At 35.1% G+C, this 13,315-nt stretch overlaps 2 pseudogenes across 1 annotated transcript; both read right to left on the bottom strand.

Moving 5' to 3' along the window:
- Positions 1-838: 838 nt before the first annotated feature.
- On the bottom strand, positions 839-1,806 carry LOC149155516 (uncharacterized; annotated as a pseudogene). The gene is made up of 2 exons (XR_016262828.1): positions 1,571-1,806; positions 839-1,481 (listed from the first exon to the last, which is right to left on the bottom strand). The product of XR_016262828.1 is annotated as an uncharacterized LOC149155516 (transcript).
- Positions 1,807-5,316: 3,510 nt separating this feature from the next.
- Positions 5,317-6,351, bottom strand: LOC149155515 (lycopene epsilon cyclase, chloroplastic pseudogene; annotated as a pseudogene).
- Positions 6,352-13,315: the final 6,964 nt, after the last annotated feature.

The raw sequence follows: 13,315 nt of genomic DNA, 5'->3' as shown, positions 1-13,315 counted from the left end.
TCACGTTTAAACCCTCCACTCAATCTTCATATTGATATGTAATTTTAAAGCAATATATCAGTTTTAAAAGGTCAACAAATCGCATAGCAAATATATTTACATTGTAATTAATAACTATATATATATTAATCACATTACATTAATATTAATATAATTTTAATGTGGAGATGCCACATAATTTTAATGTGGAGATGGGATAGTGGCAGAATGAAGTTTTACATAATCAAAAATTTTAGGTTCAAATCTTATGTTACTCTTCAGCAATAGCAGGGTGAATAATAAATATATAAACTCAAAAATCAAAAAATCCTACCAAACTTACAAAAAAACATATAACTTTAATGTAATATAATAATTTCAAAATTATTTTCCAAATTATTTGAAATCAATCTAATTCAAACTTAAATCTAAACAAAATAATAATAATATTCTTGAATTAAAGCTTCTGTAATTCATAAGTTTAATGAGAAGATTTTTCAGGGGAAATCACACTATAGTATTTTTGTCAACGCATTTCTAACCAACTTAGAAATGTTTGTGACAAAAATACTATAATGTGATTTTCACCAAAAAAAAAAAATCTTCTCATTAAATAATAATATTATTAATTTCAATGACTTCGTACCAGGCAATCAATTAATAATATTAATACAATACATTCTCAAAATAAATTACATTCTAATCCATTAATAAAATACAAATTTTATATACATGGACAATAATTCACGACAAATATTTGAATGCAATCAATCCAGATCTATGTAGAGAAAACGACTGAGAAAACGAACTCAGCCAGAAACATTAATTCAAACCGTGCCGATCGACCTTTGGAAAAAGGAGAATCAGATACACATCAATTCAGAGCATGCCGACCTTTAAGAAAAGCGGAATTTTAACAGTCCGGACGTGATAAGGAGGGTCTCCCCATGCCGCCTCGAACTGCCGAACGAAGTCGTCGCTTAGGAGACCTTCCTCATTCACCACAGCCGACCATGTTCTGAAGAAACTCAGGTACTCTTGCAGGGTCCTCGTCTCTTCGATCTCCAATTCAATGACCGACTCTCCTCCCGCGGCGGGATGAGAAGGGAAAGGAAAGGGCAGAGTCCTGTACTCTTCGAATACCCATCTCCCGCACGGGTCGAAAAAGAGCAGAGTACGCTCAAAGAACCGCTCGAACACTTCGTCCACCGCCGGACTGACGGACGGTTTTGTGTACACCCACACCGCAATCACTCCCGTCCCCCGGGCTTCCTCAGAACGCGCTTGACCTGCGCGTAAAATGTGTTCAGATCGAACCAGTGGACTGCGGCGGCCACCGTCACGAGATCCACCGAACTTTCAGGGCCGACAATCGAATCAAGTGCGTCGTCCGTCAGCAGAGGCGGCGTGAGGACGTACCTTATGTTGGGCCTCCTCTCCGCCTGCTGCAGCTGCTCCTTGCTTATGTCTGTGGCTATTACCCGCTCGTAATATTCGCTAATCTGCAGCCAAAAAAAATAATAATTATAAACAGCCGCGATGAGACCCATCTCAACTGGGTTTCGTTATGCATGTGAAGGCAGAGACTGACTTGAAGAGCAGCTTGTCCATTCCCTGTGCCCACGTCCCACGCAAGTTGGTGTTTGGGCGTGAGAGAGGAGAGCAACGAGAAAAGCCGAGGCGGATACCGAGGCCTCGCGTTCACATAATCCTTGGCCACGCTCCCGAACACAAACGCTCTTTCTGTTGCCATTCTTTCGGGAAAATAAGAAGAAGAGCAGAAGCAGATTCTCAAATTTATTCCGGAAAACTAACTCCAATCCCAAGGATTAAAACCAATTGTAGAGTCGGGTCAAGGTTGATTTTGTCGTCGCCGTTTTCGTATAATTAGAATTATATTTTTTACATCAATAAATTAAGACAAACAAGTTTTTCCATTAAATTAAGTCCATTGTTAAGGGATTATTAAAGTTTACGGGAGAGTGGTTTATATATTTTATATATAATGAGGTATAATGAACTCTTTTGAAAGGATTATTATATATTTTTGGTGATTTTTTTTATATGGTGGGAAAATTTATCATTATTCAATTGTCAAATTAGCATTGAGGAGAGTTATTTTTCGCTGTCAATGGCGAATGCATGGTGACTCATCACTGTTATTCAAGGAAAACTTCTCCACCTATAATAACCTTAGTGGTCCATAACGGGACAAGCTTTCACTCTTGCCAGATACCTTTGGGTCTTCAGAGTTTTAACATATTGTTATGTCATGAAGAATTATTCAAACTTTTTTATATGTTGAGAAAATTGTGTAAGAGTTTTAACATATTGTTATGTCATAAAGAAATATTCAAACTTTTTTATTATGTTGAGAGGCGCTCTCCAGTCAAGTGTGGAACTGCCCTTTCCTATTATATTATGTAAACATTTTCACTCATTCAAATTACATAAAAATAAAAATAACAATAACAATAAAAATAATTATAATTATTTATTAAAACATTTTCTCTAATTGAAATTACATAAAAATTACATAATTTGATTTCTCTAAACTCTAGGTATATCTGGAATTCACATGGATCTAGAATGGTTTATAATTACTTTTGTTGAAAAAAACATTATAATGCATTGTAACTATTGAAAGTTTTTTTCCTCCTAAAATTTGTCTAATAATATTATATTTATGTGTTATTTATCACCATCACTATGTTTCTTCAATTTATACACATTTTTCTCACTCTTTAATTTATATACATTTTTTTCACTATATTTATTTAATTTATGCACATGTTATTTTATTTTATTTTATTAATGTAAATAATTTATTTATATATTTTTACTTTCTTTTCAATTTTTTAGATAATTTAAATAAAAACTTTATTATATTATGCTACTTCGTAATACTTATGTTGCAACCAAGCTTATATTTATCATTGTAAAATTATTTTAAATAATGACATTTTTTTTTACAACTATATCATTTAATATAATATTATTTAATTTTAATTTAATTCTGTTAAATTTATCATATTTAAAAATTTAAATCAACATTTTCAACCAACAAATATGGTTGGTCACGTGATCCAACTTCATCATTGGTATCAAACGATAACTTATTTGTATAAATAATAACTTAACTTTTAAAAAGATGATCTCAACCCCACATAAGAACTTGAAAATTAAAAATACACTCTGACAATAAAAAGTACACTTCAAAATGTTTTATAATAGAATGCAACAATTATTTGAAGTGACTACTCGTGGCATGGTTCGAAATATCCATTTCAAACTTGAATGTTTATATATGTCATCTTTTGAATTATTTTTGGTGGTGTCTTATCCTCTGTTTTATGTTCTTAAATTCCTTGTTTTATGGGATAAAGTTATAGAGTTACTTGTTTGGGTTATTTAACAAGTATATAGCGAAGTCAACAAATTTTGTGATGTGACTACTAAATATCTCAGTACACACTTTACAAATTTAGATTTACCATTCAACCAATTAAGTGAAAGGGTAAACTTTTTTTCCAGACTAAGAGAAAGTATAAGTTATAAAAGGATAAATTTGTATATATAATCAATGATATCCATGAAACTTCATAATCACTCTGGAAAGTGTAAGCTATAAAAGGATAAACTTGTGGAAAGTGTAAGCTATAAAAGGATAAATTTGTATATATAAGCAATGATATCCATGAAACTTCATAACCACTATGGAAGTTCTTTGGTAAAGGTCACTTTAAATTTTTTTTCTTAAATTTATCTCCATATAATATAATTATTATAAATTATTTTTTCCAAATTTTAATAATATATAAATTAAAAGATCAAAATACAATTTCAACATCTCAATCATCCTCCTCAAATTTATAGTAAATTAACAACAATTTCATCACTCTTTAATGTGGCTTAGAGGATGTTTTCCAAATTTAATGATAATAACTTCAAGATAATTTTATTTAAATATATTATTTTTTATAATTAATTTTACATTTTATGAAGATCTAATGATGATGAATAATTTTTAATATCTAATAGTAAATTGTTAAGAAATTGATATTTTGTGTATTATATGTTTTTTAAATTAATATAATAATGGTTTGTATATAGAGTGTTAAGTGTTGATGTTGATGTTAGATTTCCTTAAAATCTAGTAAAGTGATTTGCAATTTTAAAGTATAAAAATTTGGAAATATAAATAATTGATATGCTAGAAATTTAAATCACAAATACATTGAGTTTTCTCACTTAATATGCACAACATAAAAATAAATCAGAAGACAAATACATCAACACATAGAATATAAGATATAGCCAGGAAACCCCAACTCTAGGGAAAACCTACAAAATTGTGTGTCTTTTATTATTCTTCGTCAACAAAGAATTTTTTTATGAGAATTAGGACAAGAGAGGAACTCCCTTTTATCGCAAGAACCATTGATCAATCCTCCAAGATGAATCGACCCCTTACCTGTGCACTAGATATGCAAAATCCCCACACGTATTAGATAAATTGCGCACACATTAGGGTGCAAAACCTCTCTATTGTGTGCATTTGTGAATGGTATGATTGTGTTGGGGTTGTAAGAGATCAGCCCTCACTTGATTTCTTCTATTATCTTGTATCATTGCGATATTTTGAAACCCTCATCTCTTCCTTCGTTGATCTGAGACACTTTGCTCGTGCTCAGAGGTTAATTGCAAATCAGATCACAATAGCTTATTGGCATGGCATGGAATAATTAAGCATAGATTCAAAGCCAGCATGAAAGTTATAAGTTAAAAATGAGTTCATTAACATATGCCGACATGAAAGCACACATACAAACATGATGGAAATATAAGAAAGCCAATAAACCATCATAAAGATGCATGAGAATCCATAATGAAAGCAAATTACTTCTTATTAATGTTACTGAAAATGCAAGTGAATGTCTTGCAATCCATCAATCCCAATAGTGGAACATGGGTTGCTCATATCATTATCCAATGCAAAAACCCTAACCTCACCACCACTCACCCTACAAGCGTCCAAAAGTCAGATGCTTTTAGCTTTTCAAGCACAGATCAACATCTAATGCTAGTCCTAGCTCAAGTGCTAAATTCCCTTACAAATTAGGTATGAGTGTATAATTATAGAAATGAATTGAGTGTTCACCTATTGTGACCTTTCATATACCCTCATGACCCTTGAGTTTCCTCACAGCTCTTTCATCTCTAATGATTATTACATGCTCAAATCAATCTCAACATAGCTATTGATATTATGACGAGAAATATTCACATTATGGCAATAGATGAATTATGAGGAGAATGTAGAGGTTTCTCAAAACCCTAGAATGCTTGTTGCATATATGTTGTGATGATATGTAGATTTACACGGGCTAATGAACAAGGTGTGAATGGGAGAATCATGCATGTTGCAGCTTCAAGGCCCAAAATGCTTTGTCTTGTGTTTAGCAATGATCCACCAAAAGGAAATTAAGACCATTCCTCCTTATATAAATGTGAAATTTGTACTCTCAACATTTTTAGGCATGTAATTACTCTCTTCTCCAATGGTTCAAATGACATTGCAAGGCGTGAAGCTAAACCAGTTTCCTCAAATAAAATACATGTGGATGATTATGGTATGGCATAAAGAGATGTTGGACTTCAAATTAGATTTTTGTTATTGTAGTTCATGTAGTCTTGGTAATCCCATGAAAAGCATTATTTCAAGGTGGTAAGCAGAGCTTTCAACTTTGACCGTCGTGCCATATGTGGTCTGCACACCCACTGGTGGACCATCTACCTCATATTGCAAAAAACTTCGAGACGTTGCCCCTAATGCAACAGTAACAACCCTACAGGGAACTACCCCTCCATTTTCACAAAAGAGAACATTATGACCATCATTTGCTTCAGTAAACTTCCCAAATTTGAAATTGAGAAATAGCACTCTGTCTTCAACACACCTAAAAACAACCAAATATTTTTTTAACTTTTCTTCACGAAGGATATTTCGATTCCCATGACAGTAGGATCATCAGTTAAGGGGAGCTTGTTCCTTTTAAATACACAATTGTATTTTTTAAAACTTCTCTCTAAACAATTTTCAAGACCAAGAGCTTCAAATTCATCCTCCCACACACCATAATTATTAGTAAATGGCATATCAGGCCCAACAAGACCCACAACTAGGCCGTGTTTAGCTGATTTTGCTACTAGTTAAAATCTAGTTGGACCACACCCCATGACTACCAAGTCCAAAAGTTCATCTCCAAGTCTAAGCGGTTGCAACTTCCACCAACAACCTCTTTGAGAATGTGACATGACATCAACGTATATGACTCCACAACTATATTGCAACCGAATGAAAGGCCACATAGCAACTATAACTTTACATAAAATAAAACATTACCCTTTCAACCAGTGAGAAGAACTCTTATGATAATTGATATAAATTGTATATGGTTTCCCCATATTGAAAATAGGCTCAAGTATGAAGCCAAGTAAAATCTTGCTTCCAACGTGGAGAATATAAGGTCTTCCAAATGTAACATTAAGAAACATGGGTAAGCTAGTGCTAGTAGCATTTTAAAGTTTCTTCTAATAATGATAAATCTTCTAGTCCAATTGTGGAATTGCAAAACTTGGACATACAAAAGGTGTGCATCTGCATAATTTTGATAACTTCTTAATTCCTAATTCATGCAACTTATGTGAATGTTTATGGAGAAGCAATGTTAGAACCATTTTGAAAGATGTAAATGCCATAAACTCTAATTGACGAGAATGGAGCAGGACAGGTATGCAACAAGATTCTTCCCCTAATGATGCCATAGTTTAAAGTAGATGCCAAGAGTGTTTATGAAAATGCATCCTAGAGGGTGAATATTAATTCGAAGCAAGGTTGGAGCTTTAGTCACGATAATCTAGGGTTTTAAAGATGCATGGAAAAGATAATGGCTTCATAAACCCTAATGCAGTTTGAGTGATGTCATGGTCATTAACATAAGAAGTCTTCGCTCCATTACAATGCATATGGTAGAAAATAAAGGCTTGAGGACACATAAGACTCTTAGTTAATCATACCCTAAAATTGAAATATACTAGGATCAAATGTCATCGCAAAAGCATAGGCATCAGTAAAGTTTGATGGCAATCATGTCAATGTAATATTTCACCGGCTCGAAATCATAAGCATAACTCTCGGGACCTAAAGAAAAAGAAGGGGGACCCAAAAATTTGGTGTTGGGAAAATATTTTGGGCGGTGTTGTAGCAACTAAAACAAGCCCATATAAGGCTCTCTTGATTCTAAAAATGTGTGTCTCTCAACTACATGTCTCAAATACCTCTAGATGTTCAATGTAAATCTCTTCCTTAAAAACCCCATTGAGGAAGGTAGTCTTCACATCCATCTCGTGGATATTCCACCCCATCTGTGTTGTAATAGTTGAAACAACCCTAATAGATGAATACCTGGAATTAGGGAAAAGGTCTTGTCATAGTCAACTCCCTCTATCTACAAGAACTCCTTGGTAATGAATCTTTCCTTGTACTTCTTGATACTCCCATCACCTCCATGCTTGATCTTGTAGACCCAGTGAGATCCTACTATATATTTTCCCTCTAGCCTCTGCACCACTTCCCAAAAATAATTGTTCATGATGGATGCATACTTCTCCACCATGGCATCTCTCTACACCTTGTTTGAAATAATGAGAGGGGGGTGAACCAGTATTTCTTATCAATTAGTATATTTGTAATTTCACATATCATTAAAAAAAATCCCCAGGGAAAATCGTAATTTTATTAATGAAAAAAAAATTACATGTTGTAGATGCTTTTAAAGCATTCTTCAAGCAAGTCAAGACTGGTGATCACAGAGCCAATACATTTAAACTATAGAGAAACAAGTTACCCTTTCCTCCATTTCTTATTTTCTACTTTCCACCACTCTCCTTGAGATGGAGTGGTTGTTACAAGAGCTAGTTGGCTCCCCTCATCCATTTTTGGAACTTCCTTATCTGAGTCTGAGCTATCTGAAACATGTTGACATTTGTATCCTCCCAGTTCCTTAGACTTTGATCTCCCTTCCTTCTGCACTGTGGGACCTGGATTTGTTGATGCTTCATGATTTGTTTCCTTCTTTTCTACATTTTCTTGTGGATTCTGGATTTCTTCATTGGTAAGGGGATCCACTTCATCTTAGGGTAGATGCTGAGAAAATTTCCATCCTTTGGGTTGTTTCCTTGATTTATTCTTCCTTCGTGGCTCTTTTCTGACCTCTGGACGTGAATTTTGTAGATGTCTTGTCTGTCTACATATTCAGCACCTGAAAGTAGTGTTTTCAAAATCTAGAAACTGTGTCCAACACTGCTTGTTGTGAGTCAGGAGGATGTGATCTGGCAATCCTTTGTTGAGATCCACATCCACACAAATTCTAGCGAAGGTGTAGATTTTTTCTTCAACTCTTTGTGTGGTTGTCTTTTTGTGTCACCCTAAGAGATTCCCAATGCCTTATAGTACATTATGATGCGAGAAATCTAGTGGGAGATTATGTAGTCTAACCCAAACTGGCATTTTTTATACTACTATAGTATTTGTGTCAAAATCTGGGAACCAGGGAGTAACAAAAAGTCTCGTAGATCCCCAGAACCATGGGCTTTCTTGCAGAATATAATCTCGTTCCTTCGATGAAGAAAACTTAACTATGAAGAAGCCTTTAGAGCAGAGGTGGATCTCACAGTTTATAGACCAATTTGTGAAGATCCAGTGAAAAAGATCCATTGGCTTTGGCAAAAAATTGTTGAACCTGCATATAACAGATTGAGCTTCATATGTTGTGAGCGGATCATTTGTTTGTAGTATATCTACAGTGAATTTTGGAATGTGATTCAACTGTTCCACTATATAGGGGTTGGGGATATTGTGTGATTGTCTAGATTTGGGGAGGCATATGGTTTTCCATTTAGAATATATTTGAAAGACGAATCTCCTTGATTTGATGTTGGTCCTTTGGGAAGACTCGATCCAGTAACACCTCCTGCACCCTTTTTCTTGTTCGATCGAAAATATCCTCCATGGAGTCGTAAATTTAAAAAGATGGTATATGATGGCGTGACATTAAAATCTTGGAGTTTGAATTCATCTTGCACCAATTTACCTCTGCATATTAGGCTTTGATGCAATATCGAATACCCCAGTGTATGTACGATATTTTGCTTAAGAATATTAAGCCTTTCAGAGACCTGCACCAAAAAAAGAATTGATTTCCCATATGGAGTTTTCATAAAAAAAATTGTAAACATCTTTATGGCTCCGGATCCAAAATCCTTTTTTGATAGTCATGTGAGTCAATATTTGGATCTGTCTCAAAATATAGATTTGTTAGGTTCTGAGGAGGTTATAGAATAAAGAACAAACTCATAAACGAGATATGCTCCCCATGAGACCTGAATAAGTTACAACAACCCTGATGGACCTGAATTTCAAAAAGTTATGCAGAGATATGGCTAAACCTGAATTGGCAACTGACAGCTGATTAATGCATTAATGTTCCTTGTAACACCCATCTAGACATATTTTTTGTGGAGAACAACTTGGGTCAATTCCTGCTTGAGCCGCTTCATACACATTGGGTTTCCACCATGCACATTTTTGATATATTTGCATGGGATGATCAATCTTGGTCTGAAATATACTTCCAGGGATGCATGACTGCACAAATACACTAATGTTGATTAGGTTGGAAATAATTATTGATAGAAAGAGAACATATGGGTGCTACTTTAGCTTGGGATCTGCCATGACATTTTTTATGAGCGGGAGATAGAATATTGTAGCGTTAAGCACGGTCAAGGTTGAGTACATTGTTACTAGCATAACTAGTTGCGAGGCAGTTTGGTTAAGGAAATTCTTTGGAGAGTAGTTTGAGTAGGTTATGAATATGACAGTCATACAGTGTGACAATAAAGAGTGGGGTCCGATTAGAAGAAAATCTCGTATGTTGTTGTGACTAAGATATGTTTGTGTGTTGAGACAATATTGTTATATGAGACAATCTTAGGATTGTGATTGCTTTCTCCATGAGAGGGAGGATGAATAAGTTATTCTTGTGTGGCATGTATTTTATAATATAATATTTGATGTAATTTCTTACATGAACAGGAAATCAGAGGATCGTTTCTCTTGGTAATGTATGAGGAAGTATGAATGAACTCTTCAGTGAGTTTTTTAAGCAAATATTAGATATGAGCATGTTGATATGTTTTTTATCTATGGAGAGAAAGACTGATCAAGGACATTGATCCATATCTTCCCCCCTATTTGAGCTCCCAGGGTGAGGAATTGAGATGTAGGGCTCTTGGGGTTGAGGGATCTCTGGAGAATAGGGTATCATCCTTATTTGTCACCCACAGGGTGGAAGATGTTTCTTCCCTATCTTGGTAGAGTAGAGTATACCCCAGTTTGCATCATACCCACAAGTTGGGCTTGTTGGGATTTTAACACCTCGTCTAGCCAGCAAGTTGAGAGGGATTGGGGGTGTGTGATCCTTACCTTTGGTAGGTCAAGTATCTCACCTAAGCTTATAATGCAAGGTTTTCTACCACATGACTCTTGAGGTTCATTATTGGTAAGATCAGGAAGCAATAGGATGGATGAGATATTGCATCTTGTCTATTTCTTGACATAGGGTGGAAGACGTGTGCTCCCCTATGAGATGACTTGAGGTGAGAATGTCCCATAAGACATTCCTTGTTTTCATTGGATTCTGAGTTGAGATGTGATCCACGATGGATAGAGGGTGGTAGCTTGAACTCCCCTCCAATATCAAATTCTTCTTCTTTTAGATTAGTGTTCAAAATATGAGACTATATACAAAGACAAGCAGAGGTAATAAGATATGAGCAGAGATAAACACAGACGACATTTGATGATGAAGATATACTTATGTGAGACATATGTTGCAGTTGATCATTTCTCCCTAGCTCAGAGGGAGTGTTAATTTGGTAGCTCAGGGAAAAATTACCTCCTTTGGATAGTTTTCCTCATTTAGAAAGACCCCTCCTAGCCCTTGAAATAATTTAAATTGATTAATGAAAAATATATATTTTTATATGAAAACCCACATAGGCACAAAAGGATAGGTCGACTCAAAAGAATAATTTGGACACCCTTGGATGGCTATAAATACAATTCAAGTGACCCTCATTTGGAGATTATCAATCATTCTTCTTTCTTTGTTTTGGCTCGCACAAGTCTGAGGTCAGTTCACAGAAGTTGGTTCGTTTAACTCCGAAATTGCAAGTTCTGAAGCTTGCACGTGTCATTAGGGTTTTTGGTGCTCAATTATAGGTTTTTCATACGAGATTTTGGTTACAACCACATGCGCGCAAGCCTATGCATGCAATCGAGAAGTTTCAATCGCACACAAATCTCTCTCTTTGTGTGGCTGGAACCTAGGTTTTGATTTTGACAGCTGACCACAGGCTGGTAAATAGTGATTTTGATTAGTACTATTGTTGGGTTCATCTTCGAGATATTGTTTGGTTGATTTTGTTGGATAAGTTTTGTAGTTGAAGATGTGGATCATTTTACTCTCTCTTTGTTGAACATTTCATGACAATCTAATAAGAAGAAGGATTTGAAAGGGTTTTCCCCCTTGTGGGGTTTTTCCCTATTCTCCAACCAATTCGAGTGTCTCTATGTTGGAATGATTTTCTTCTATTATTCCTTTATGTTATGCTACATCGATGATGATATTGTTCTTTCTATTTAATTGCATATGTTAATGATTAATGTTATGATGTTGTGGGGTGAATTCAATGTGTATATAATGAAATGAAAATATCTAAAGCAAAGAATAACATAGCCCTAATAAAAATTAACACTTTTGAACCCATTGTTCCACGCTTCTCCACTATAACGCCAATGTTGTCCCAATGTTCTCATTCACTGCCACGAATTTATTGGAAAACCCATGTATGCCTAGACCAGTATACAAGCACCCGCAACCCCCAACCAGTTCTATGATTTCCTTCTCCAGACATCCCACACTTGTTCCCCAACATTTTGTTGCTCATTTCCATAATTCATAGTGCTCTCTCTGTGTTATTGTGTGATAATACCATGTCCTCTTCTTTGTGTGATAATACCATGTCCTCTTCTTTCATCGGCTCTTTTCTTCCACTGAGCCCCTCATGCGGCCCTTGCGTGTTGACCACACAGTGCAGCCCACATGGGGGCTTCACTCAATGAACCTCTAACATATTGTGTGCATTTGAAGCATACTAAACAATACCCTTAATCTGACTATGTATTGGAAAATACATCTAAAAATCACGTTATTTAACCCCTTACCAATAAGAACCTAAAACTAACACTCTTTGAGGATAGGGCAAGAATCTAAGAAAAGATTTGTCGAAGAGGATTGATATTCTTTTAGGACTCGAGATTGGAGATCCAAGATAAGAATATTCTTAAAAGGACGTACCTTGTGAACATCCTGATGGGGTATGTACCTTATAGAGGTGGTGTGGTATCACACGTAAATCCTCCCAACATAATGCTCTCAAATAAATTTGAGCTTGTCAAGATAAGCCTTACTGACAATGTTGGTTATATTGTTGATGCTTACAGTTGGCTTATCAATCTGACTTTTTTTTATGAGAATCCTTCAGTTTGACAATGATGTTGTATTGATGGTACAATTATGAATACCTCCCTAGTTACAAGGGAGTGTTGAAAATGTAACTCATTTTGGTCTTCATAATTGTTGTATTCATTTTAATATGTATCCTATATAACAAATAAAAGAAGAAAATAAAAGGTTATTTTTTAAAGCATGGGTTTCATGCTCATTTTTTATGGCCTTTTAGGTAAAAGCATGTTCTTCATGCTTCTGGTGTTTGTTAGGTCTTAGGATTTATTGTCATGAGTCAAAGGAGTCAACATCATGTTTATAAGACCCTTCCAGGCATAATGTAATTAGAAAAAGAATTTATTTTGAGTCTAAAAAGTCATGGAAACTCCAAAATTACAATTCAGCCCTGACAGCTTCAAGTCGGCCTATAGGAGGGAATTTGTCCCCCTTGGAAAGGCTATATAAAGGAGAAGTTTGACCTGATTTAACATCCACTCATTCACGAGTTCGATCTCAAGAAGGAAGTTAGATTTGTAGTTGGGAAGTAGGAGAAGAAGAAAGTAAAGGTCTAGAATATTAAAGGAAGGACGAAAATCTTATTTTTGGGCTCAATCTCTCTCACACATGCGAAGGATTAGGGTTTCAACAACATCTAAGAGGAGAGGAAATTGCAAGACCGAGTTGTAGTAGGACGAAGTACA

This window comes from Pinus tabuliformis, chromosome 9 (genome assembly GCF_031772625.1).
Source record: "Pinus tabuliformis cultivar Carrire ecotype Pingquan chromosome 9, CPIR1, whole genome shotgun sequence".
Lineage (NCBI taxonomy): Eukaryota > Viridiplantae > Streptophyta > Pinopsida > Pinales > Pinaceae > Pinus > Pinus tabuliformis.
Note: the sequence above shows the minus strand (reverse complement) of the source record. Positions and strands in the feature narration are given on the sequence as shown.